Source organism: Leopardus geoffroyi, chromosome E2 (genome assembly GCF_018350155.1).
Source record: "Leopardus geoffroyi isolate Oge1 chromosome E2, O.geoffroyi_Oge1_pat1.0, whole genome shotgun sequence".
Lineage (NCBI taxonomy): Eukaryota > Metazoa > Chordata > Mammalia > Carnivora > Felidae > Leopardus > Leopardus geoffroyi.
This window is the reverse complement of record NC_059335.1, coordinates 34,632,328-34,657,561: the sequence shown is the minus strand read 5'-3', so window position 1 is coordinate 34,657,561 and position 25,234 is coordinate 34,632,328. Positions and strand designations below refer to the sequence as shown.

At 59.2% G+C, this 25,234-nt stretch overlaps 1 protein-coding gene across 9 annotated transcripts in view; it reads right to left on the bottom strand.

Annotated features, from left to right (window-relative positions):
- The window catches only part of ADGRG1 (adhesion G protein-coupled receptor G1), a 39,392-nt gene extending 14,404 nt beyond the window's left edge, over positions 1 to 24,988 (bottom strand). For 2 of the 9 annotated variants that reach the window (XM_045442884.1, XM_045442891.1), the window contains exon 1: positions 17,475 to 17,915. The gene's annotated coding sequence lies outside the window, so the exon portion shown is untranslated. Of the gene's footprint in view, positions 1 to 5,689; positions 6,000 to 6,447; positions 6,588 to 7,028; positions 7,153 to 15,565; positions 15,738 to 17,474; positions 17,916 to 24,873 lie in introns of those variants that run through there. The other 7 variants (XM_045442885.1, XM_045442888.1, XM_045442892.1 and 4 more) reach the window with 7 other exon arrangements.
- Positions 24,989 to 25,234: the final 246 nt, after the last annotated feature.

The following is a 25,234-nucleotide window of genomic DNA, read 5'->3' as shown; positions in this document are numbered from 1 at the left end:
AGGACTTAGAACAGGACCCTGCATGTGGTAGGCGCCATGGGTGTCAGATAAATAACTCTGTGTGCTTTCTGACCAGCTAACGCCTGACCCTAAGTCAACCCCCGGCCTTCCTCCCACCCCTCCCTCCCTCCATGCCCCCTGCCTTCTGGCCCTGGCCAGCTCAGCCTCCAGAGCACCTTGACAGGAAATTCTTAGAGCATGAAACTTCCCATCCGGGAGTGCAATGGGGAGACCGAAACCCCACCCTTGTAGCCTGGACCCGAGGCTGTTCACAGAACAGAAGATAGGAGACGGGAGAGTGGGACAGGGGACAATGAGAAGATTCCAGCCCCTACCTGGAAGGGGGAGGGCACTGCCCAGCTTGTTCACTTAGCACCTTCCCATCTCCACTTCACGCAACAGAGAACCCCGCCCACTGCCCATCTCATCACACCCTCCTCCCTCCCTCCCCCCGCTGCCCATGGGCAGGGGGGATCCCCACCGTCTGCCCCCTGTACACACACCCGCCACCCCACTCAGCCCACATCAGCATCCTCGATGGGGGCCACACTCCCCCAGCACCTCCTGTGGGGCTGCAGAATGCCCTAGTCACCACCCTGGGTGCCCCCCACTTGGCTCAGCCCAGAGGGAGGGATCCAGTGCTTTGGAGGCTGAACCCCAGACTCAGCAACCAGCGGCCCCTACGTGGACCTCTACACAGACCATGTGGACAGAACCTCGTCCCTGGCCTTGGGACCTGTGGACCGGCAGAGCGGGACCGAGTTTGGCCACCAAGTACTCCTCAAACCAACCATCGGCCCGCAGGCAAGACCCCCGTGAAACCTCACACAGCACTGGGCCAGGACTGGGGAGTTGAGGGGGGCTATCCCAGCAGCAGCACCACGCCGATCTCTGTGGTGGGGTCACCTGCGCTGTCACGTGAAATCCCCAGAGCCGCTGTGTCAGATTGGTCCTACCGTTTGGCCATTCTACAGACCAGGAAACTGAGGCTAGGGAAGGGCCGTCCGATCCAAGGTCACTCCAGGTGGAGCCAAGATACAGGCCTGGGTCTCGCTCTGGAGGGTTCCTTGCAGAAGTGGTATGGGCAGAGGTCCTAGAGATACGTGCTCCCCTGGCTTTGGGAGATCCCCCCCCCCCACTTCAAAAAAGGAGAGAAAAATGAGGGGGGTGGCCAAGACCACCGGCAGTGCAGACAATTCCAGCCTGGGAGAGGGGGTTTGGGGGCCAAACCTCAGGAGAGACCTCCCCCACCTCTGGAGCAGCTGCCCTTGACTTCAGGCCTTCCGTAAACACACGCAGAGAACAGAACGGTCCAGCCCAGCTTAACACAATGGGTTAGCATCACAGGGTCCCCAAGGTCTCCAAGGACACTAGTGGAGGGTGGCCACGGCTCGTCTAAGTTGACACTTCCCCCACCCCCACCCCCACCCCGGGCCCTGCTGGCCCCAAGAGGCCTGGCTTCAGCTCAGGCCCAGCCCTGCCCATCCTCACGATGCGGGAGGGGGCAGTGGGCAGGGGACCCGTGGCTCACTTTCTCCCCCCCGGGGCCTGAGTCACTTCCTCTGCCATCCGTGTAGAGCCACGAGTCACCGCTGGCCCAGTCCAGGCTCCTGGAAAACCCATTTCCTCGGAGGATGGAGGTGGAAGCTGAGTGGACGGGACCTGATCGGGCTTGGGGTTAACCCTTCCTGGGCAGGCACCTCTCCAACATATCCGGCTGGGCTGATGCCCAGACCTGCTCCCCCACTGCTTTCCTCCTTCCCGTCACACACCCTGATGACCGCAAACACCTCGGTGCCACCTCCAGACCGACCCTTTACCAGGAATGCCTGCCCCATCCCTAGGACGACCCAACCCACCCACTGGGACTCAGTTAAGACACACCCTCCCCATGAAGTGTTCCCTATCAGAATTAACTATGTGTTCCTGGGGGGAGGGGGAGCCCTCCATTCTATATGGTCCCCACTGCCACAAGACTTCATTCCAGAGGTGCCCAGACTCACCCGAGGGCCAGAATCATGCCAGGGAGTTCACTAAAATGCATTTCACACGCCCCGCACTCTGAGGATCAGAGGCAGCAGGTCCGGGGTGGGAGTGGGGAGTCTGGCTTTAACAAGCATCCCATGGATTGAGACTCCGAGGGCTTGGAATCATGGGTGACAAGCCTGGGCTAACGGTAACCGTGTTTTACAGAGAAAGTCAGAGACAACAGGGGCCCAGCCCCAGATCACTCAGCCGCTGAATGGCAATGGCTGGGCTGGGGGCAAGGACATGTCGTGTTCCTCTGCGGTTCACCTGGCGTTTAGCAGGGTGCCAGGAACCTGGAAGGGGCCTCCCAAAGGACAGAAGGGAGCAGGAGGGCATGGGTGGAAGGGGAGCGCTGGAGTGGGTTTTCGGGCGTGAGCCCCATCTGGCCCTCCCTGGGGGTGGGACAGAAGGGAGAGGACCCAGCTCGGCTTTCCAGCTCCAGCCTGGATCCTTAGATGCTCTCCAGTAGGTGGGGGGCAGCATGGTGCTTCGGGCTACCCCCCTGAGCCCCTTGCAGGGGGCTTAGGAAAGAAGGATTTGACCCAGGACAGGGAAAAGGAGAGGGTGGGTGAGCATGAAACCTTGCGAGTGTAAGCATGCATGCGAATGCGAATGCGTGTGCACACACGTGAGTGCAAGTATGCAGAGGAGCAAGGAGAAAGCCGAAGACGGCTGGGAGTGGGGGCGGCTGGGAGTGGGGGCAGGTCAGCTCTGTGGGGGAGGAACAGAGGGCTGCTCAGACCTCAAAGGGCAGCCGGGAAGGCAGTTAGAACAGAACAGAGAGCAGACGCCTGCAGGTGTTTCCTCTGTGGGGGGTGGGCTGGGGGGCTGAAGACCCTCCACTGGTGCTTTCCAAATTACTTGATCAAAGTAAATCTTACTGGGGCACCAGGGTGGCTCAGTTAAGCATCCAACTTCGGCTCAGGCCATCATGACCTTGTGGTTTGAGGGTTTGAGCCCCATGCTGGGCTCTGTGCTGACAGCTCGGAGCCTGGAGCCTGCTTCGGATTCTGTGTCTCCCTCTCTCTCTGCCGCTCCCCCCACCTCTCATAAATAAACATTTAAAAAAATCATTAAGAAGTAAATCTCACTTAGAAACACCATGTATCCAACAAATCAAAGGGCGAGTCCCCGGAGTCCTGAGAGGGACCCAGGGCCACAGCCCCCTCCTCGCCCAGCCCTCCACACTCTGCCGGGGATCACTGTCTCCTCCCTCTGCTCCCGTTCCCCAACTGGGAACTGGGAACAGGCAGCTGTGCTCAAGCTAGGGGACCACCTAGGCCGGAGGATCACCCTGGAAGGGTGTTCTGGGATGGCTGGGGGAAACAGTGACTTCAGGTGTCAGGAATTCTTCTACAATAAAGGAGAGTAAAAATGAAGCTAGCTGCTGGCTGCCAGAGGCTGGCGGATGCCAAGGCTGTGCCCACTCACTGCCCCACTCACCGCCTGGGGTGAATCCGGCATTCTTGCACAGGACCTGCCGGAGGGCCGACCCTACCCGCACAGCCCCACAGCCCCACCTCCCCGCGGCTTCTGGTCCAGCCAAGCCCTTAGGCCACGACTCCCTCCGCGTGCCCAGATGGGCCCTGGCCCTGTGGGGAGACCGAGGAAGGGGAGAAGCAGAGAGTTCCCTGCGAGGGGGGAAGGAAAGGGTCTGTCCATGTAGAAGGACACTGAGTCCTCCCCAAGAGCCAGTTACCAAAGCCACACACCCTGCAGCCTGTCAGCAGAACACTCACTTAGGAGGCCTCAGGGGGTCCAACAGAGAGTTGCCACTCGACCAGAGGCGAGCCCAGGCTTGGGGGTTCCCTCCTCCGAGCCTTTCCACACACCAGTCCTCCTCCCTGATGGCAGCCTTGAGATGTATCTCATGCCCTGGGCCTCGGGCCGCTACTCCCTTTCCCCACTGCCCCCGCACTCTGGCCCCACGCCACATGGCGGGTGGGGTTGAACAGGGTCTGTCTGGCACAGGGGGAGGAACCCCGGAATCCAAGGACAGGGAGGACGGCAGCTCCATTTGGCAAGTGCTCAATTTGTGCCGGCATCGTGCAAAGCATTGCGCAAATTATCACTCAGCCCCCAACATAAGTCTGTGAGGCAAGTGCTATCATTACCCCCACTTTTTTTAACGTTTCTTTAATTTTGAGAGAGAGAGAGCGCACGAGAGTGGGGAGGGGCAGAGAGTGGGGGACAGAGGATGCCAAGCAGACCCTGTACTGACAGCAGCGAGCCCAATGTGGGGCTCAGACCCACAAACCGCAAGATCATGACCTGAGCCAAAGTCAGATGCTTAACCGACTGAGCTCCCCAGTCTCCCCATTACCCCCACTTTAAAGATAATGAAACTGATGTTCAAAGAGGTTAGGTGATGCCTAAGATCACGTAGCAAGTAAGCATCCAAGCCAGGTCTCAAACCCAAGGCCTCCCAACCCCAAAGCCATGCTTTTTGTCATTGTGGTCTCCAGAGTCCTATCCCTTCGAGGAGACTGTCTCCCCATCTTTACCAAGCAGTAACTTGCCAGAGTACTTTCTAAGAAGTGCTAGTTCCCAGTTAGAGAAATGCTGCAGGCCCTGTTTGGTCTTATGTATTAGCACATCAAAGGCTCTGATAAGTCCTGCAAAAAGAAAATCCACAGAGCTTGGTTGGGCTTAGTTTCCCAGCCCACTGTGATGGTGTATCTTTTTTAGCACGAGCACCTGTTGTCAACATGAGAAACATGTTGCTCTCAAAAATCTTGACTCCACACACATAAGAAACCTGTCAGCAACCTCCCTTCCAGCTTCCAGCCCTTCCCCTCCCCTCTTAGGCCACTAGCTAGCCTGAGGTGGGCTGTGGGAGCCATTCAGGCTGTGATGTTCCCCAGGGCAACTCATCACCATCCTTGACTCTTCCAGGCAACAGGTCCCCAGGGAGCTGGAGGTGTGTGAGGCCCCATCCCACCTCCCTTAGGCTGGCAGCAGCAGCTCTTGAGGAAAGGGGACACTGCCAGCTCCGTCCCCAGGTTAGCCATTCCATTAAAGTCAGCCACAGCCAGCTGGGCTCTCAGCCTCGCTTCAAGCAGCTGTGACACTTAAAAGGCTGGAATTGAGAGGGAAGGAGGGAGAGAAGGGCGGAGAGGGAGAAAGAAAGAGACAAATGAACATGCCAGAGCTTTTAGAAGCTGAGAATTAAAGCCTCTTATAATTTGAGAATGGATTATAGGGACCTGCCACCTAAAGAAGACAAGAAATCAGAAGAGTCCCAGATCTGGCCCAGGCTGGGTTTGGGCTCAGGCGCCAGGATTTCCCAAAGGCAGTCCAGGGACCCTGGTGCCAGCTCCGTGCTGCCGGCACGTTGTGCGGCCCCCTGCCAAGTCTCCCCGCCGCCCTGTCCCCAGGGAGCAGTTGAGGCTGGACTCTAGGACCCCAGGGCACACCCTGTCGGCACCTGCCCAGGGAATGCAGACTCCCAGAGCAGAGTTGGCGGGAGTTAGATGTGCAAGGTCCAGACCTGGCCCCGGGAACTTTCAGCCAGCCTGTCCCCTCTGTGAGCCTCAGTTTCCTCCAGTGTTAAGTGGCTGACTGTGAGCCCTGTCCCTGCCGCCAACCACCCCCCCCCCCCCTCAAAGTCTTCTCTATAGCCCAGGCCCTCAGGATGCTTACAGGGAAGGGCAGGGCTTACCTCCCAGGTGACAGAAAGGAACAAAGAAGACGCTGGGCCCCTCTCCTCCTGGCCAGACTCTCTTCCCTCTCAAACCACAGGGCAGACCTCAGTTGTCTGGCTGAAATGTTCCTTCCCCATCTGTGTTCCCACACTGCTCAAGGCCAGGCCTGCGAGGTCAGCACAGCTACCTCCTTGCTCTGGGGGCTACAGGTCAGCTAGGCTGGGCCTGGCAGAAAGCCCGTCTTCGGGGTATAGGACCCTCGCATTTCGAAGGCCAGCCACCAACCCTCCCTTTCTTCCCTCTTCCTCCGGTCCCCGCTCCTGGCTGAGAGGACAGCGGGACACACAGCCTCCTCCCCCAACAAGGCTGGGGGCCTGGTCAAGGCTGAGGGACCAGCCCCCTCTGGGGAAGGGCAGCGGACGGACGCACAGACCAGGATCGCATCCAGCTTGCGCTCCCACGGCAGGCACCACCCAGGACCGCTGGGTCCTCCACCCCCATTCGCACACCTCAAGGGCGGTGTGCCCGCTACCTCCCGTAACAAAGGCAACATGAATTAAGTTCTTTGGAAACGCCAGATTTGATTCTAAGCTCTTTACCCAAAGTAACCCTCATCCTCCCCCAAACCTTAAGAGACAAGTACCATTACGCTCATTTGACAAATAAGGAAACTGAGACCTATAGCCAGCGAGTGGTGGAGACGAGATGCTGCTCCCAGGACCTGGCTCCAGAAGGGATGCTCTTGTTCCTGCAGCCCATTTCCCCTTGACCTTACCTGGCTGCTAGAAAAGGCTTCTCTTTAAAACTCACAGAAGAGATGCTCCAAAATGTGTTTCCTTGGGGTTAGCTGAACACCCTTCCCCTGAGGGTCCAGGGGACCCCCATGCCCATCATGGAGCATGGCTCCTGCCAGCCCAGCCAGGGACACAGCCTCCCAACACCTCTCAGAGGCTTATCTTTAATCATTGGGGGTGGAGCCCACAGAGTGACCGAGGGGAGGGTTGTGGGGCCCTTACTCTCAACCATTCCTCCCTGTTCCTGAGCTGCTCTCGAATCGAACTGACGAATCCCTCTTAGCGTAGCATCTGTGACTCTCCCAGGGTCCCTGGTGCCACCTAGCTCCACCCCCACCCCACCCATCAGCTATAGGTGTTGGGGAGAAAGGGGAGATGGGGAAGAGGGATGGAGGGAGAGAAGAAAGAGAGGGGGAAGGGAAGGAGGAGGAGAGGAGCAGGGGAGGGGGAGGTAAAGGAGGGGAGGGAGATGAAGGAAAAGGGAAGGGGAGGGGGAGGAGAAGGAAGCAGGACCAGGAGTGAGAGGGATGGAGGGAAGACAGGAGGAGGGGAAGAATCGTACCTGGAACTCCGCCTTTGTGGCACCGAGTGGACTGCAAGGGCATAAAGAGCGCGAACGCGAGAGCAAAGGGTTGGCCTCCCTTGCAGACTGCTGCCTGCTGGGGAGGTGGCTCAGTCTCCGTGAGGAGGATTTCCAAGCAGAGCCACCCCAGCCCCTGCCCCCTCCCTGGAGCTTCAAACAAAGCGGGCAGCCAGGGAAGACGGGCTGCAAGCCCCAGCCACCGGGCCCGGGAGAAGGGGCGCAGGTGACAGCAGCCCCTGGCAACCGTTTCCCTGGCAACCGTTGGCAGCTGCAGGAAGGCAACTACGTCACTCCCCGGCTCCGACCCAGCACAGCACAAGCCCCCTAACTTGTCTGGTACCCAAGTCTCCAGACTCAGATGCTGCCCTGGGTCCAGCAGGGAGAGCTGGCGGGGGGAGGTTATAGAGAGCACCGGAGGCCACCTGCCTAAGTTTGTCAGCACTGACTTTAAACCAAATCCTTTTAGGACCCGGTGGGGGCTACTCTTGTCACCCAAGAGGCTTACTGTCAGCTGCATTTGCCCCTGGGGGTTGCCAGTCTGTGGCCTTGACCTCATCCCAAGCTGGACACCCCTCTAGCCTCCCCCACAAACCATTGGCTGTCAGAAGTACAGAATGTGTACCTACTTCCCTAGAAGAGTCTTAGGGGGCCACCTGCTCCAGGAAGCCTTCCTAAGTTGTCAGACCCCACCAGGAATCTTCCTTCTGAGTTATCCTTAGGGCTGGGGAGCTTCCCCCTGGCTTTCTTTCAGAGAGTTTTCTGAGGGCCAGGAGTGGGTCAGACTCTCCTTTCTGTGATCCAGAGTAAGTACCAGTGCGGGGAGGGAAGAGAACAGAGGCAAAGCTTCCGAAACCCCTTCTATGTGCCAGATACTACGCCAGGCATTTTGGAGATCGATTTCTACCACTCTCCGAGGTCAGCCCTGTTGAAGCTCTCTTACAGATGGGGAAGCAGAGGCTCAGGGAAGTGAGGTGGCCAGGTCAAAGCCGCCCAGCTGGCAAAGGAGGGGTGTGGGTCTCAAACCAAGATCTCCTCTGAGACATGGAGACATCAAGACCAAATGTCCCTCTGATGCTTGACTAATCCTGCCCCCCATCCAGTGGACATCTGAACTTAATTTGATCACCTCCAGTGATAGGGAGCTCACCTCCTCCCAAGAGGGCACATCACTGTGACCTCTAAAAAGTCCTCCATAGCCAGTGAGTCAAAGAGGAAAGGACATCAAAGGCACGGGTGGCCTCCACGTGCCAGACAGGCCAGGGAAGGGAACCAGGGACAGACGTCTCGGCTGGAGTTTTGGCTCCAGAGCAGCGGCAGATCAGAGACAGGGTGGCGCTGTTCAGGGGGCTAAGGGGCTAGGGTCGCAGCCAAGCAGCTATAAACACTTTCCCAGAACAAGTGGGGAACCCCCTTGGCAATCACACGCAAAGGGGACGGAGGGGCTTTGCGGTGGTTTCTGGCAGAGGCCATGGGAAAGGCAGCAGGGCTTGGGGCCAGGGGGATGGTGTGCCCATGCACCCTCACACCTCCTCCCCCACCCATGGACCAGGGCCAGGAGGCAGCTATTGTCTTGCCACTGGCCCAGAGCTGTGTCCCATTCAGGCACTATTTTTGGCCCCGGGAGGAAGAGGAAAAGAAAGCAAAGAAAGGAGCTGCTGTTCTCAGTGGAACCTTCGCCCGGAAAGGATTCTAGAGCCTGCTGCGCCAGAGAAGGGAGTCACTGTTGGATCAGAAGATTCTGTGCTTAAAAAGAGTTGGCAGGGGGCTGCAGTTCAGGGGAGCCAGGGGAGGACGCAGATGGGGTCCCCCTGGCCTTTTACACACACTTGGTGCTCACTAACTGCAGCGACAAGCGGGGAAACAGAGGCGAAACATCCCAGGTCCCACCGAAAGTCTCCAAGCACTTGCGATGACAAAAATACCTACAATAGCTCATAGGTCATTGCCGCCCTGAGCCAAGTCTCTGCCAAAGACATTGACAATGGTCTTGACACTGATGACCAGAGTGGAGGTGTGTGGGACAAAAAATGAGGCTCCTTTTACAAATCAGACAGCTGAGGCTCAGGGAGCAGCATGGCTGCCAAAATAAGCTAGTGACTCCACACCACTCTCTCTCCACCTTAATGCCACCCACTCCCTGCTGAGTTCACCAACTAGGCAGCACACTAGCCTTCTTTCTATCCTCAGACACACCTCAGGGCCTTTGCATGTGTTTTCCCCGAAGCATAGCACATTCTTTCCTGGACCCATTCTCTGATTGGTTTCTTTTCTTCTCAGTCCTTACTTCAAATATCTCCTCCCCCAAGAAGCCATCCATGATTACCCAACCAAAATTATCCTCCCTGTCATCACTCTCTTCCATATCGCCTTATCTTCTTAACTTTACAGCACTCAACACTGTCAGATGATCCTCCAATTAGCTTACTTGGTCTCCATTTCTCAACATTTACCCTGTCTCGTCTGTCTGGCTCACCACCTGTAGCTCCCGCCCTAGCAGGAGTCTGGCCCCCAGTAGACACTCAATGACTACTCGTTAAATACACGAATGAATGACCAGAGCTGGGATTCTAACCAGGTCAGGCAGGCTCCAAGCCTCTTGCCAATAGGAGCCAATTCCCGATGCTATAGATTTGAGCCAAAAGTGCCACTTGCGGCAGGGGGTTCCAGCACTGAGCCATCCCGACTCCCCAGCGTCTGACTGGTCAGGGGCATACGTACCTCTGCCAAGTGCTTGGCCAGAGAGGGACTCCCAAGACTACACAGCTTGAGAATAGGGATGGGACCTGAAACTCCAGCCCAGCATTTCCTTCAATACATGGCTGCCTGGTAAAGGCTCTGAAAAGTCCTACAATGCAGAAGCTTGCAAGATCAAGCCTTTTCTAAATCATTGGCACCAAAACAGACTTTCAAAGTTGCTAGATTAGATGATGTCTGAGATGCCACCTAAATTCGTGATCACTGAACCTTGGGTTTTCTCTTGACACAAAGGCAAAGTTATTAACGTCAGGCCCCTGATGTTAACCACTCACTCCTCTGGCCCAGGGCTAAGAGGGGGCCCAGGGAGGAATTTGCCAGTGAAGGTGGGTCCCATTCCCACTTCTGCAAATGCTTAACTTCCATCTGGACTCCTGTGGGCTCCCCAAGGTGGAGCAGGGATGGGAAACAGCACATGTCTGTGGCCACGGAGGACCCTGGGGTCTAGGAACCTGGGGGTGGGCATATCCCAAGGGCCAGCACGCACAGACTCACAAGGCTGCTGGGGCAGGGAAGGGAACCACGTGGGTGCACAAACCATATGAACTGCACCTGACTTCCATAATGCACATGCCCACTCTAGGAGGGGACACCATTATGCCCATTTTACAGCTAAGGAAACTGAGGCTCGGAGAGAAGAAGTCGCTTGCCCAGGGTTACACAGCTGGCAAGACTGGACTCCAATCCAGCTCTATACACTCCCTTAGCTGCACTGTCCCCGTTGCTCCGTGTGGCCCCCCAGGCCCCAGTCCTGGCATCTCCAGGACATGGAGAGGAAGCGTCAGCCACTCTAGGGAGGTGGATATGCAGGTCTACAAGGCTGTGCTACATCCAAAACTTCACAGCCTGGGAACAGGGGCCAGGCCCCCTCCTGCCCACACCCATGGGGTCTGCAAACACTCCTACCCTCCCTGGATGGCAGTTACTGTGGCTTCCAGCTCTGTGAAAGAGGGAACGCAAGTTGGGGAGCCGAGGCAGGACTCCCAGGCGTGCTGACACCTGCTGCAGAGTCTCCGTGGGAAAGTACCGGCTGTCCCCCCAGCCACAGCTAGTGATGGGTACTGCGCCCTGGCCCGGCGCCCCCTTTGCCAGGCCAGGCACCAGGACCCGGGCGTCCTTGGCTCCCAGCCCAGGAGCTGGAGAGCAGACCCTGTCCATCTGGTCTGAGGTGTGTGCATAGGCGGCAGGGCCCAGGAGGCTGTGGCAGGCTCAGCCACAGACATACGATAAATACAGCTTTGAGGAAAGCGCGTGAGGACTCCTTCTGGCCCTGCCTGCTGCCCTTAGCTCTCTCGTGAGGCTCTGTCACATGCAAGTGTGTGGGAGGGGCTAGAACCACAGAGTTGGGAACACCCGTACCCAGGCACAGGTCCATGGGATAGGGAGAGCAAGGGACAGCATCAGCTCCCTGATGATTGGGGGGGGGGGGTTCCCCCTTTCTGACCCCTCCATCACAGCCTCCTGTCTCAGTTGGTCCCTGAGCCCCGATGCCCTCACACCCGGTGCACCTTCACCTGGCACACTGGATGATTAGGCGGACAATGGGAGCGTCCCAAAGATGCCACTGGATGGGTGCTAATGGTGGAAGTCTGGACACAGTGACAGGCAAGGCTGTGGAGGCACCACCCGCCCACAAACACCATCTGATGCCATTAGGATGACCAGTGGGCTGGCTGCTCAGGGACCTAATGCCTGGGGAGAATGTGGGAATTGGGTGCCTCTCCCGCCCACGGCCAGAAAAGCTCCGGGCTGGAAGGAGCCGTGAAGAACCTCACACTCTGCTCAAGCTCCCTCTACACTTCCCTGCCAAACTTAAACGCTTGCAGGGACGGGGAGCTCACTACCGCAAATGGGTGCAGCCATCTGTGGTGCTGTGGGAAACAGCCCAGCCCTGTGCTCAGGCCCCCACTGCCACTGACTGGCCAGGGAACTTGACACCTGCTTCCTCATCTGTGAAGTGTGGATAAAGATTCAAATCTCCAAGGGCCAGCAGCACCCAGGACTGAACGAGGGTCTTTGTAGGCAGTGCAACTGTATGTCCTAGGTAGGAGTGGGGGTGGTGATGAGTCTCTCTGGGGTTTGGCGCATGCCCAGATGGTGACACAGCCGGTGGAGCACTGGGCAGAGGGCGCCAGGCCAAACGTGACTCAGTTGCTCCAGTCGGCCCCTGGGGCTCACCCCTCCCTCACATTTGTCACCATGAAGACAGGTGGGTCTGGGCAGTTGTCCCCCCTGCCACAGGGTCAGAGACCCAAGGTACTAACCACAGAGCCCTCCCTGAGAGCCATACTTGGCCAGGGACCCAGAGGGGGTCAGCCACCCAGCGCAGGCAAGGGGCCAAGAGGCCAAGGGAACTCAGACCAGCGGAGAAGTAACCACAGAGTGCTGCCCTAGGAAACCCGCCCAGCTTGAACTCAGGCCTCCCGTACAGGCCCAGCACAGTGGCCAAGCGGGTCAGTCCCTGGGCCACAGAGAAGAGCAGGAGGGAGCCCCATTCTTGAAGAATGCATGCCAGCAGACCAAGACCCCCCTAGATGGGGGCGTCCAAGGCCCCACGGGCTCTCCGGTGCCTGGCGACTTTCCCAATGATGTCATGGGGGCCCAGGGCTAATGCTCCAGGATGAACTCACTGTTGCTTCCTAAGGTCTTGGTGGTGGCCCGGAACAGTGGCAACGACAAGATCGCTTATGGCGTGCCAGGCACTACACTCAGCACCTAAAATTTAGTGGCTCACTTAACCTTCTCAAGGTGCCATTACCATTCTCATTTTTTTTTTTTTAACGTTTATTTATTTTTGAGACAGAGAGAGACAGAGCATGAACGGGGGAAGGTCAGAGAGAGAGGGAGACACAGAATCCGAAGCAGGCTCCAGGCTCTGAGTTGTCAGCACAGAGCCCGACGCGGGGCTCGAACTCACGGACCGCGAGATCCCGACCTGAGCCGAAGCTGGACGCTTAACTGACTGAGCCACCCAGGCGCCCCTGCCATCCTCGTTTTTAAGATGGGGCAAACAAGGCACAGAGAGACTAATACACCTGTCCAAGTTCACACAGTTGATGGAGCTGGGACAAAGCCAGACAGCCCCAGGGCCACCATGCTGCTTCTCTTGGGGAACAGCTGAACTGGATGACAGAGGAGCAAAGGTCTGGGACAACTGGACGTGGGGGTCTACTGCCCGTGGGGCCCTACGTGTTTAGCCATCTCAGCTAATCCCCACAGGGTCCTCTAGAGATACCAGAGACTTAGGTACCTTCATCCCCATTTTACAGCCTGAGTAATGAGGCTTTGAGAGACAGAGCTTCCTGCTCAAGGTCACTTTTCAAGGATTGGAACCTAGTTCTAACTTGGCCACCATGTGACCCTGAAGACAAAACCTTCAGCCCACGTTTAGGAAGGCCTCTCAAAGCTGCACAACGTGCTTAGGACACACTTTGCCCCCATCGGCTGCCCCAAATTCCAGCAACCACCCTGCCAGGGGGTGGCACTCTCCTCTCCACCTATAGCGAGGACACTGAGGTCCAGGGAGGTTGCACCCTTGGGCCCCTGTAGCCCTCTGCTCTCCCCCCTGGGCCTGGAGAGCCAAGGCCAGGGCTTCTGGGAGGGGGAAGGCAGAGGCCTGAGGACAGGGCAGAGATCTGAGAGGTCTCTCTCGTCTCTCATTGTTGTCATTGTCGTGCTCATCTCCAGAGTTAGTTTAAGTGGCCCTGAGCCTGGGGAGCCAGCCTGGAGCCATTAGCTGAGAACCACCAGCCTCTTTCAGGGAGCTGGAGCTGGGCTGGCTTCCAGACAGCGAGGCCCCCGCCCCGGGCCGCCTCCCTGTAATGCAGAGCCCTGTCCTCCGATGCCCAGAGGCCCCCCCGGCTTCTCTGGGGCTACGCTTTTATCTCTGCCTGCCTGCAACTGCCAAGCACGCGCAGACTGTCTGAGTCCGAGCCTGCAGCCGCTCAAGAGCCCGGTGCCCACGCCACTGACCTCCACACCACAGCACAAGTGAGGCAGGAGGAGGAAGGGGTAGGTTCTGCCAGAGCCCAGGCGGCCCCGGCTCTCCCCAGGGGGGAGGCAGGATGAAGCACCCAATCCTCCCCTTCCCCCCCTACTGTTGCCGGTTGTTACAAGTTGTCTCCGGGCCTCAGTGCACCCATCTGCCCGCCGTGGAGATCATATGACAAAGACGAACGTTTATGGGGCCAGGCGCTATGCTAGACACTTTCCCGCATTAACTCCTTAACGTTCACAACTGCCCCCCAACATAGACACTACGGCTATCCGCTTTTTCCAGGTAAGGAAACCAGGGCAGACACCCCAGTTCACACAACCAGAGGGGAACGAAGCCAGGATTCTCCCCAGGTAAACCGGCCTTGCTGTCTCTGTGGGTCCTGACACCTTAGCGGACCGTGGGCTCAGCAGTGGCAGGGATGGGGTTTGAGACAGGGGCACATGCCCTCTGGCACCCAGCGCGGAGCCCGGTCTGGTCGAGGAGCCCCCTCCTGACTGAGGGGCCAGGAGAGCACAGTGGACGAGATCTCGCACTCTGCAGCCCCAAAGACCAGCACTTACTCATGGGTAAGCCTCCTGTGCCTCAGGGTCCTCGTCTCTCAAGCAGGCACACCAGGGGCACGTGCCTCACAGGAATGAAGGCTGTGCAAAGCGCGGAGCCCAGGGCCCAGCGGGGTCTGAGGCCGGGAAGGGCCAGGATGTTCCGGCCCCGGCCAAACCACTGGGATCCAGGGAGAGTTGGGAGGTTAAGGGACCCGGGCAGGTGCCTCAGCCCACCTGTGCCCCGGCAGGCTGGCACCCGGCAGGGGTCACATACTGGTGTCCCAAACTCCTCCCACACCCTCAGCCCTGCTCCCCAGCAGCCCAGGCCTGACCCCAGAATCTGCAGGGCTCCGCAAGGGCCTCGAGGAACTCCTGGTGAGGCATGCCGACCGGCGGAGGGTAAGCCTGGAGAGGCGGAGGCCCAGCCAGCCCCTCCCCGCCGTTCGAGGGACCCCTCTGTGCCAGCCCTGCCCCACTTCCCACTCGCCATCTGCCTGGTCCCTGGGCGCCTGCGTCCCTGATGATGTGCTCACGTGATGCCCCATCTGCCGTGAATCAGAAGGCAGGGTCCACAGGGCCTCCCCGAGGACGGGACTGCGGGTGCCAGGCCTGCTCGGGCTCTGGTTCAGGGGGAGGGGCGGCACTGGGCTTCGGGGCTGTGTTGCCACATTTTCCCATCTCCCCACCTGCACCCCGGACACCCCCGCTGCCTCCTCCACGCCCTGCCTCAGAGCCCTGCCCCGACTCTTCCCCCCTGCCGTGTAGAAGCCCACCTGTGCCTGCATCCCCCAAACGGGCACTGCCCCCAGCACCCACCACCCAGCACTTACCACCCACACCCACACCCACACGCAGCTCTTGCTGAGGATGAAGCAGCCTGTGGCCCGGCTCAGCTGGAGCACGGTCCACGTGGCCCCTTCGTGGCTGTGCCTGCCCCCCTCACCCCTCCCGTCTCTGTCCTGCCCGGCCCTGCTAGGAAGGCGATCCCCGCAGCACAGAGACCCCACCACCGCTCTAGTGCCTCCCTCATCCGCTGTCCCTTCAGCTGAGCGGCCACCTCCCCCTCCGTCCCCACAGCCATGAAGCTGCCTTTTCAAGCAAGAGCCCTGAGCCCTACAGCCTGGGCTTCGGGCAGCCAGGCCACGGCGCATCATAGCCCTGCCCTCCCCATCCTGTCGGGGTCACAGCCAGAGCACCCAGCCCCCACCCAGCACCCATCTGACCTGGCTGTTGGCTGCTGTGCTGCCCACGTCATCCTGCCATCCCTCCTCCGCAGAGCAGATCGAGACCTGCCAGCCTGGCCCTGCAGGCCCCATAAAGTGACCCGTGCCAGGTCTCCAGTGCCATCATCTGCCCCATTTCCAGGCTCGCATCATTCCGAGACCTTCTCTATGCAACTGCCTCTGCCCGAATGCCCCGCGCCCCACCCTCCCAGAGGCACACCAGCCCTCTCCACCACTCTCCAAGCCCAGCCAGGTCCTCCCAGCCCAGAAAGTTCTCTCCCCCTCTTGGCAACATTTTGACACTCCTCAGCCTCAGGTCCTAGCTATCTTGTTTGTCTGTGGCCCTTGCAAGATGGGGTGTCACGGCCAGGCTGACCAGCCCCTGCCCAGCAGCCCAGGGCCCTGAAGCCAGCAGCAAGAGTGTGCACAGGCCGCCCGGCACAGCGTCTCCCTCACAGGCTGGGCCTGGGGTGGTGTCTTTCACAAGCCGACACTCTCGGAGCCAAGCCCCAGGACCACTGGAGGCAGGACATCTATCATCATGCCTACACACCCATTTAGCAGCTGAGACAACTGAGGCCCAAAGAGAGAGGCAAGGCAAGGTGCTATGACTGAGGCAGACCCGTATCTCAGGTCCCCAGGGTCCCCACAGCAAAGGGGGATTAGGTCCGGCCTCAAAACGAGTCCAACCTCTAGATGTCGGCAGAGAAGGTCCCCTAGGACCCCGGCCTGGGCTGGGGAACCAACTCAGCAGCTAGCGGCTCTCACTGCCAGGAGATGCTTCTTCCCACTCAGTCTCCAACCCCAAGAAAGCACCTCCGCCCTCAGGGTACCCACAGTGAGGGGGCAGGGGCCCTGGTGTTGGGTCTGGGCCACTCATGGGTTCTAAGACACCTTGTTTATCTCATTCACTGCCCCCACCCCCAGGATATCATACACACAGCAGGCACTCAATAAATGTTCAGGTGAATAACTTCTTTGGCCCTCTGGAGCTGCAGAGGCTGTTCTTACCCACCCGCCTAGGCCAGGTCGGGACTGCTCCAGGCAGGATGGGCATTGGGGGGTACGGTGAGAGGTGCCCGTCTCAGTATATGCCCCCCAGCCCTCCTCAGTAAAGTGAGCACCAGTTCCTCCTGTGGGGCCACCAGAGACCTCAGCTCGGCACCACAGGAAGGAGGCTGGTTGGGGAAGAGGCAAGAACGGGGTCCAGCAGATCCCCCAGGGCGGGCGCTGCGGTGGCACCTGGAGAGAAAGCCCTATCAGTTCCACACAGATGGGGGCGCCGGGGTCTGGAGGTTAGTGGGCAGCGGGCTCCAGCCTCAGCTTCCACTTCCCCATGTATCTGCCCCTAGTTCTCAGGACCCTCTCTCACTCCCCACGTTCAGACCTCATGGCCGGGACTACCTCCTCCCGAGAGTGGCCTGTGTGGTGAAGAGTCAGACTGCCCCTGGCTCACTGGGGGACCCGGGACCCAGCCCTGGACATCTGTGAGCCAAACTGTGCACGAGAGCCCTGTCTTCCCTCGGACTGGACCCCGGTTCTTTATCCCCGGACTTGGTACCTGACGTTGGGTAGGCCACCTGAGAGCCTGAGTTCTCCCATCTGTGCAGTGGGAGCAGGAATGGGGAGTTGTCTCACAGCCCAGAGAGCAGACCCCAGCTTGCTGGGTCCTGTGACAATACCACTCTGAGCCTCAGTTTCTCTAGTTAACAAAGGACTGGTGGTTCTGAGAGATTCCATCCTGTGGGGCCCCGTTCCCTTCTCAGACACCTCCCTGTCCGTCTACCCCCAACACTGGAGACCCCGCACAGCCGCGTTCACCCGGGCTGGCTGCCCCCAAGAGGCCTCCCCCTACCCTCTGCCGCACAGCTCCCTCCTCCCTCCTGCTGTCACACCCTTGATCTGGTACCTGGTGCCGGAGGAAGGTCCTGTGTGGGACCAGGCAGCTGGAACGCCTTTCAAGTCCCACTTCAGAGGCTTAGCCCCCCAGCCAGGGTCAGGCTGCCCCCAGTGGGCAGGCTGGTGAGTGTGGGAGGCACCCAGCTCCTCTCTTGCAGCAGAGCAAGGCGGGCAGGCAGCTGCGGAGGCAGGCGAGGCGGCGAGGCTGCGACTGTTTGTGGGGGGACGGCCCCCTCCTGCCCCAGTCGGGCTCCTCCCTCTTCCCTAGCTTGGCTGGGATGACGGGACCATACGTGAGTCACGGATTTCTCAGAGGGGGCAGGGCTGAGAGAGCTCAGGCGGTGACCCTGGGGGATGCCCATGACTCAGCGCTGGGCAAGGGGGCACCTCAGCCTCACCACCCACCGATCCTGGCAGACAGGTGCCAGGCTTCGCGGACAGACAGCCCCGCCTGGGGATAACTCTGCCTCCCTGCCCTCCATCTGTCGCTTCCCCAGGGCTCTTCTCCCCAAAGTTCCCGCAGAGAGGCTAGGGTTGCCATGGTGACAGGCCACTCAGATGCTGCCCACCGCACTCCCCCCCCCCCCGGCCCCGCCTCAGGCCCAGGCGACAACTGCCCCTTCCTGAAGGACAGTCCAGCCTCCTTAGCAGCAGACAGGAGCCGGCGCTGACCGGCAGAGCGGAAGGCACTGGGGGAGGGGGGGTGTCAAGTGGTTTGGCACGTGGCCACCCAGGCCACGCACAACTGACCACCTGACCTTGAGACTTCCTTGAGCCTCAGTCCTCACAGCAAAGGGACTCATCTCAATGCTTCCCGGGTTCCAACATTCTAAGACTCCCGTTCTAGATTCTGAGACCCCAGGGGCTTCCGGAAAGATCCCTGTTAGTACATCTGCTGGGCCAAAGGGGAAACTGAGGCCCGGGTGAAGAATCACTCCTGCTGGCTCCAAAAGCTCAAGGGGAGAAACTGGGATTGGGGCTGATGCCTACATTCCCTTCTGGCCACTGGCCTCTGTCAGCAGCTCCCTCCCACGGCTAAGGTTAATAGCCACCCTAGGAGTCAGGAAGCTTCGGATGGCTCATGGCCCGCCCTGCGCCCTGTGGAGCAGGGACTCCCTGTCGTCTCTCATCCCCACACGACTCCCAAGTCAAAGGTGCTATAAGAATTTCACAACATAATGAGGGTAAGTGGTGACAGCAATAATAATAACAGTAATAATAATGATTACATTTACTGACCACTTACTACATTCCAGAATCTTGCCTCACACCACACCATCACCATAGCACCACAGGACAGTGGCGAGGAGGGAAATACATTGCTCAGGCCAGTGCCCGGCACTTGAGGAGCCCTCAGTAAATATTTGCCGTGAATGTGGCAATGACAAAGGGAGAGCACAAGGCCGAGAAATGCAGCTCAGAGAAGGGAATTAACTTGCCCAAGGCCACAGAGCTGGGAAGTGGCAGAGTGGGGATGCAGGCCCGGGAGGTCTGGCTACACATGGCTCTCCCGACCACTCATGAATCCAGCCTCCCCAGACCTCTGGCGTGGGGCCTGGGCACAGCAGGTGCTCAGGGCACCGTAGGCCCCTTCTCTCATGTGGGGATCTGCATTCTAAAAGAGGGACCTGAAAAAGTCACGTGATATAGCACGAATGGAAGTTTTTTAGGCAGTCCAGGAGGCCGGGGATCTGCTGCGGGGGAAATGCACCCCTCACTTGCCTGCATAGATCCTGCTGCAGGGAGGAGAAAGGCAATAAAGCTCATGGTGGGGTGCAGGGAGGCCCTGATGTCAGAGCTTCCAGTGAGCAGCGCTTTGCTCTCCAAGTGATCAGCCCCCTGGCGGCCTGTGGCGGATGCCCAGGGCAGGCGGGCACTGTAGGCACTTGCTCATTGCTGGGCCTGGAGGGGCAGTTCACACTTGGTGGGAGGAGGTGGGGGGAGGGGGGAGGGGGCAGGAAACAACAGAGAAGAAAAGTGGGTTATCCAGGAAAGGATGTGGGGTCCCTGACATGCAGTGTTCCTGAGCAAGTTACCACCTCTAAGCCTCAGGGTCTCCAAGGTCTGTCCTTCAGGGCCAGGCCACCGGTAGCTGGGGCAGCCTCAGCTGTTCCCCGGGGGCCACGCCGGCAGGGAAGCAGGCCCTCCCGAGACACACACACACACACACACACACACACACACACACACACACCACAGAGGGTGCTGACCAGCGGGACATGGGTGGAGTGTTGGGGGCGCCACTCTCTCCGCATGAGGCAGGGGCACCCTAAGCTGGACATCTGAGCGAGGGACTCAGAAGCCAGGAGCCAGCTGCCACTCTGGCCACACAGGAAAGGCCTATGTGGTGGGCCGGCCAGGGTAGCAGAGAGCTTGCCAAAGCTCTGTCTGCCCTATCACCACCGGGCTTCTCAGAGACCTACTACGTGCTGGGCACTGTGCCAGGCTCCAGAGCAGGGATGGGCAGCAGGCCCACCCAGCCCCGAGTCTGGCTCACATCAGGGTGATGTTGGGAGTTCGTTACTGGTATCGCAGAGCTCCCAGCCTCAAAAATGAGCAACCAAGTAAATTATTATTAGTTACAATAGTACCTATTATTAGTATTAATAACAGGACTGCTAATAGGTACTGTGTCCATAGGGCTCACTGTGTAAGATGCTCTGTTCTATGTGGATCATTCTCATTTCACCCCCCCCAATACCTGTGGGCTGGGTGCCACTGGTATTTTAGAGACGCAGAGTAATTCCACGAGGAAAAGCCTGGTTTGGACTCTAAGGCTTTACACCAGCAGTGCGGACAGAGGGCAGGTCTGGTGGGGCGTGGAGAACATGGAGGCAGAGGGAGGTGTTGGGGGGACACTTTGATCCAAGAAACCAGAAGCAGGGCTAGGACCCTTACCCCACACACATGAAGACAGAGGGAGAGAAGAGATGTTAGGAACTGCCTTGAAGATTGGGCGGGTGCTGGATGGGGTACAGAGCTGGCAGGCAGGGAAGAGGCTGCCCTTGGATACAGCAGAATGGGGGTGCCCCCGTGACATGTGGGGGAGCCTTCCAACAGGCCCCTGGAAACACATCGCTGGGGCTCAGGGGCTCAGGGCTGGGATCCCCTAAGCTCAGAGAAGGTCACGTGCATTACTGACTGGTGACAGAGGCCAGAGGAGCGGGAGGGAGTGCCAGAAGGTGAAGGTGCAAAAGGGTCTTCATTTTGAGGGATGGAGAGGCTGGAAGCCTGGGCTCTGGGCTCAGGCCAACTAGCTTCTCCTCCCGGCTCCGCCAGCAGGGTGACTCAGGCACCGTCTCTCCAGCCATCCACCTTCTCCCCTACAGAGTGGAGACAATGCTGATAATAATTAACAAGGCCACATGCATAAAGCAACACAGCCCAGGCATGAATGAGCACCCCTGATGTGTTTGCAAGGACTTGACTGTCCAGAGCAGGCTGAACATGAAACAGACACAGGGCTGCGACCATGCATGGCCCCCAGGACAGGGATAAGCCGACTGAGCTCCACGGAGCCCACTGCGACAGAGCCGGGAGGAGAGGCTCTACCCTTCTCCGTCTCTCAGCCCCCAGCCAGGGCCATGTGAGTGAGCCTTAAAGACGGTGAAGAGCTGTGCCCACCTGTGGGAAGGGTCACGGGCAACCGTCACCTGCATGGCGGTGGGTTTTTATTGGACAAGAGCACTTGCAGCCCAGGCTTCTCCCTTTGCAAGCTGAGTGGCCTCATCAAGCATTGAGCACCACGCCTGGCCGTAGTAGGTGCTCGATAAATAATGGCCAATGTCGTTGCGGTTATCATAAGGTCAACACAAATGCCAAAGGCCTGGCCCTCCACAGTTTGTGAAGTCCGCTCACGTCCAGCATCTCCTCTACAAAACAGTGGTGATTGTTCCCATTTAACAGAGATGGAAACTGAGGCTCAAAAAGAGAACCTTCCCGAAGCCTCACAGAACATCAGCAGCAGAGCCAAGACTTGAACCTGGGGTCCTGGGATCCAGACCATGTGCTTTGTGGCCAGTACTCCCAGACACCTCCCTGTTCATTCCCGTGGGAAAGCCTCCTGGCCCCAGGCGCGGGGGCAGCTGTAGCCCCATGATAACACCATCTCCCGTCACACCCGCCCCAGGGCCCGGCAGGGATGGCATTGCCCATGTGACTCAGCCGCCCTCACAAAGGGAGCTGTGTGCCCTGTGCCTTAGGCCTGCCTCCCCCACCCGTGCTCATCCCCTGGCTGGAGGAGGAATAGGGAGTCCGACGTATCCAAGACTTGGGGAGAGCAAGGGGCACTGTAGGCCATTAAAATGTGACAGATCTAATAGAGATTCAAGCCCAGGCTTGGGATGTAAGAGGTCGGTGCCAGCTTCCAGAGGGAAGGCAAGGCCAGGCACACAGGAGGGTAGAGACTGCCCAGGTTCCACGCCTGTTTTTCTGAGACCTTATTTGGAGCTCCAAGAACAGACTCAACCCAGCTGGCTCCCTTGGGGGTGGAGCTGAGGCACCTGCCCACATTTACCTGCATCAGATTTCAAAAGCTCTGGAGCTTGTGGTCAGGGAAAAGACACTCCCCGATTGCCAGCAGGGCTCCTGAAGACACCTGTCCCCAGCACTGCTCTTTTCCCACCCCTTCCCCCAGGAGGCTTGAGACGCAGAACCCATGCACCCCTACTGAGCACGGTGTGCCAGGCAAGTGACTTGCGTTTTCCTCCCACAACTCCAACAAGGAGGCCTTGCCCCATGTGCTAAGGAGGAGACTGAGGCTCAGAGGGGAAAGAGAGCCAGCCCAAGGTCACACAGGATTTGAGCCAGGATCTAACTTCAAGGCCTGAAACTCCTCCAGTCCCTCCTTCCTGGTTCCAGTAGCATCTTGACCTCATGCGATCAAGAAGTGGCCTTGGGCCCAGCACAGACAGGCAGGCAGACAGACAGCCCCCCACCCCCACGGTCACCCTGTTCCTGTCCTGCCGGGAGGGGACCGCTACAGAAGGCAAATGCTTACAGAGTGCAGGCTGGCTGGGCATCCAGGGACCACCCCTGCTGACCTCGCCAGGAGGCAGGCACACCTAGGTGCCCAGCGGCCTGAGACAGAAGGTAGACAGAGCTGCCACCCCCTCTTTCCAGGCATGACGGAATGTCTGACCTCAGCCCAGCCTCCAGTCGCAGTTGGCAAGAGGGTTGGATCCAGCCAGAACAGGCCTGGAAGGTCATTCTAGCCACACTCCCGCCTCTCAGCCTTCAGAAGCCCCTGAGCCCAGGGCAAGGATGGGCCCACCAAAGATGCACCCCAAGCTCTCTCCCCACCCCACTTCCATGCCCGGCCAGCCCAGACCACTCTTGCCATGGGAAACAGGTGCAGGGACAGGCATGTAGAGGCCTGGATTCCTCAAGGGAGGCCCTAGCCATCTGTAAACATCAGCCCCCCACCCCTTTGTAGCTCCGGAGATTGGAGCTAGGTGGGCTGGGTGGCGCCTTCCCACTTGGCCTCCGGAGCCAGCAGTACAGCCCCTCCTCAGAGTGACAGCTGGGAGGGACCGCTCTTCCCCTTGGAACCCCGGGTGCCCTGCTCAGGCCTGGGGGAGACCCAGCGACTGGGAGGCTCCAAACTGCCCCTCGCTCCACCTAGACGCCTCCCAGCACGGTCCCAAAGTCCTTCAAATAGCACAGCACGAAACCCAACACCAAATTGTTCCCCTCTGAGCTTTCTGTGCCTCAGTATCCCCAGGTGTAAAATGGGGACACCAGGCCTTCTCACAGCAATAACAGGTGTTGTCACTACCCCAGGCTCTCTTTTAAAGGCAACTTCCCTCAATGGGGTGAGGGGTAGTACCCGGAAGAGACTTCTAACTCCTCCTCCTCCCTGTTCAGACGGGAGGGCTGGGACAGGCCACCAGCTGATGTCTCCACGGCTGTGCTCCTTCTGTCAGCAACCCCCTGGGCCCTGGCCTGTGAGGTTTGGGCAGCAGCTGCTTGGACACCCAAGACTTAAGCCAGAGGCCTCTGGTCCAGCAGTGAGGCATTGTAGCTCCCGGGCCAAGGGAGGCAAATGAGGCCCGGAGAGGTCTGGCGAGTACCCATCAGGTGGCACAGCAGTGTACAAAGAGGCAACATTTGCTTTGTCTTGACAATGACTACGTGCCATCTCACTTGACGGCCATAGGGTCCCCAGGGCCCGGGATCTCGCCTTTGCACGGGGCCGTGCAACGGTGCTGGCTGCAGGAGGCCCACCTGGAGAGTCCACAGGAGGGGGCCGCAGTTTCCTCACCCGGGAATCCGGCTTGCACGGCTTGTCTTTCAGTAAAACAAGGAGCCGGGGTTGGACATGTTTTGTGGACAGCCCACAGAGCGCCCCGCAGCGCCTCCCGGGAGCACGGCCTTCTGCACATGCCTCCTTCCCAGCAGCCAGGCAGCTGCCGGGGTCCCCCCTAAGTGCGGGGGCGCAGCTGGCTCAGGAGGCATAATGGAGCACAAATGACAGCCACTCACTAGTGAGGGCTGGCTAATTAACAGAGGGATCGTGGGGGGCCCGTTTTGCCGCCCACACACCGCAAGGGAGCCGAGTGGGTAGGAGCAGAGCTGGCCAGGAGCCAGGCTCCTCCCATCTGCAGCAACCCGCTTCTTGTCTGGCTGATGTGTGGGGCTGGGAGACCGGGAAGGCTGCGGGGGGGGGGGGGGGGGGGGGCACGGGGTGGGGGGGACCTGCTCCACTCTGTTTTTAGACCGTGGCCCTTGCCTAGCCCCCTTGCCCAGCCCCCCTCTGGGTGCAGAAACCACCCAGAGAAGGAAAGCCTGGCCCTAGAGCCCAGGAGGCACAGCGGGGCCGGGCCCTTGCCTCCACGGCGGCTCTCCTGTCCCTGTGTATCCTCAGCCACCATATAGGGGTCTCATCGCAGAGGCCTGAGGGGTCCGGAGAGAGGCAAAGAATCCTGGGCATGGGCCCGGTCCCCTCCACTCAGCTGACCAGGGCGAGGCTGCCTTTCTCTTCCTTGTCAAAAGTCACATAACCTGGGCCAGCCTGCTCCCAAACCGGTTTCCCCTGGGATCCCAGGAGGAAACAGGCTGTGGGTGGCTGGAAGCAGGCAGAGGCCCTGGGTGCAGCCTCCTGCCTCCCCACATAAGCATTAGGGCTCCAGCCTCACCTTGGACCTCAACCTTATGTAGTCGCCCCGCCAGCTTCCCTGTGCCAAAACAACCACCACGCCTGCCCGGCAAAGGTTGACCTCAGGACAGCCAGGGCCTCCGAATCAACCCAGGACCCTGCGCAGACCAAGGGCCAGGCCTCCCACATGTCCTCAGGGCATTGAACTAGACCTGAGAGCCTGCCGAGGTCAAGCAGGCCAGGCTGGGAGTCAAACTCTGCTGAATTTTCCTGTCCCGTCCTCCACCATAAACAGCCAACAGCAGTTTCTTACCTCTGAGTCTGGGCACGCCAGGCGCCAATGGCCGGACTCTGCCTCCTCCCCTTCCACCTTCTCCTAGGGCTCACGGGCACCCAGCGGGAGCCTGTCTGGGCAAGCTGTCCCAGGTAAGGCCCCGCCTGCCTGTCTTGCCATTTCCGGTTGGCTGCCACCTCCCTCTGTCATTCCTGGATTTCCCGGCAGGCGCTGACCTGGTCCCACTGGGTGCTGAGCGCCCTCGCCCCTGGCCTCAGCCTTCGGTGGGTTTTCAGCACTTCTACTGAACGCGTGGGCTGCTGGCCCACCCATGGCCCCCGGATGAGCCTGGGGGAGTCACCTCTGGGGGATACTGCCCCATCATATGTAATTACCACCT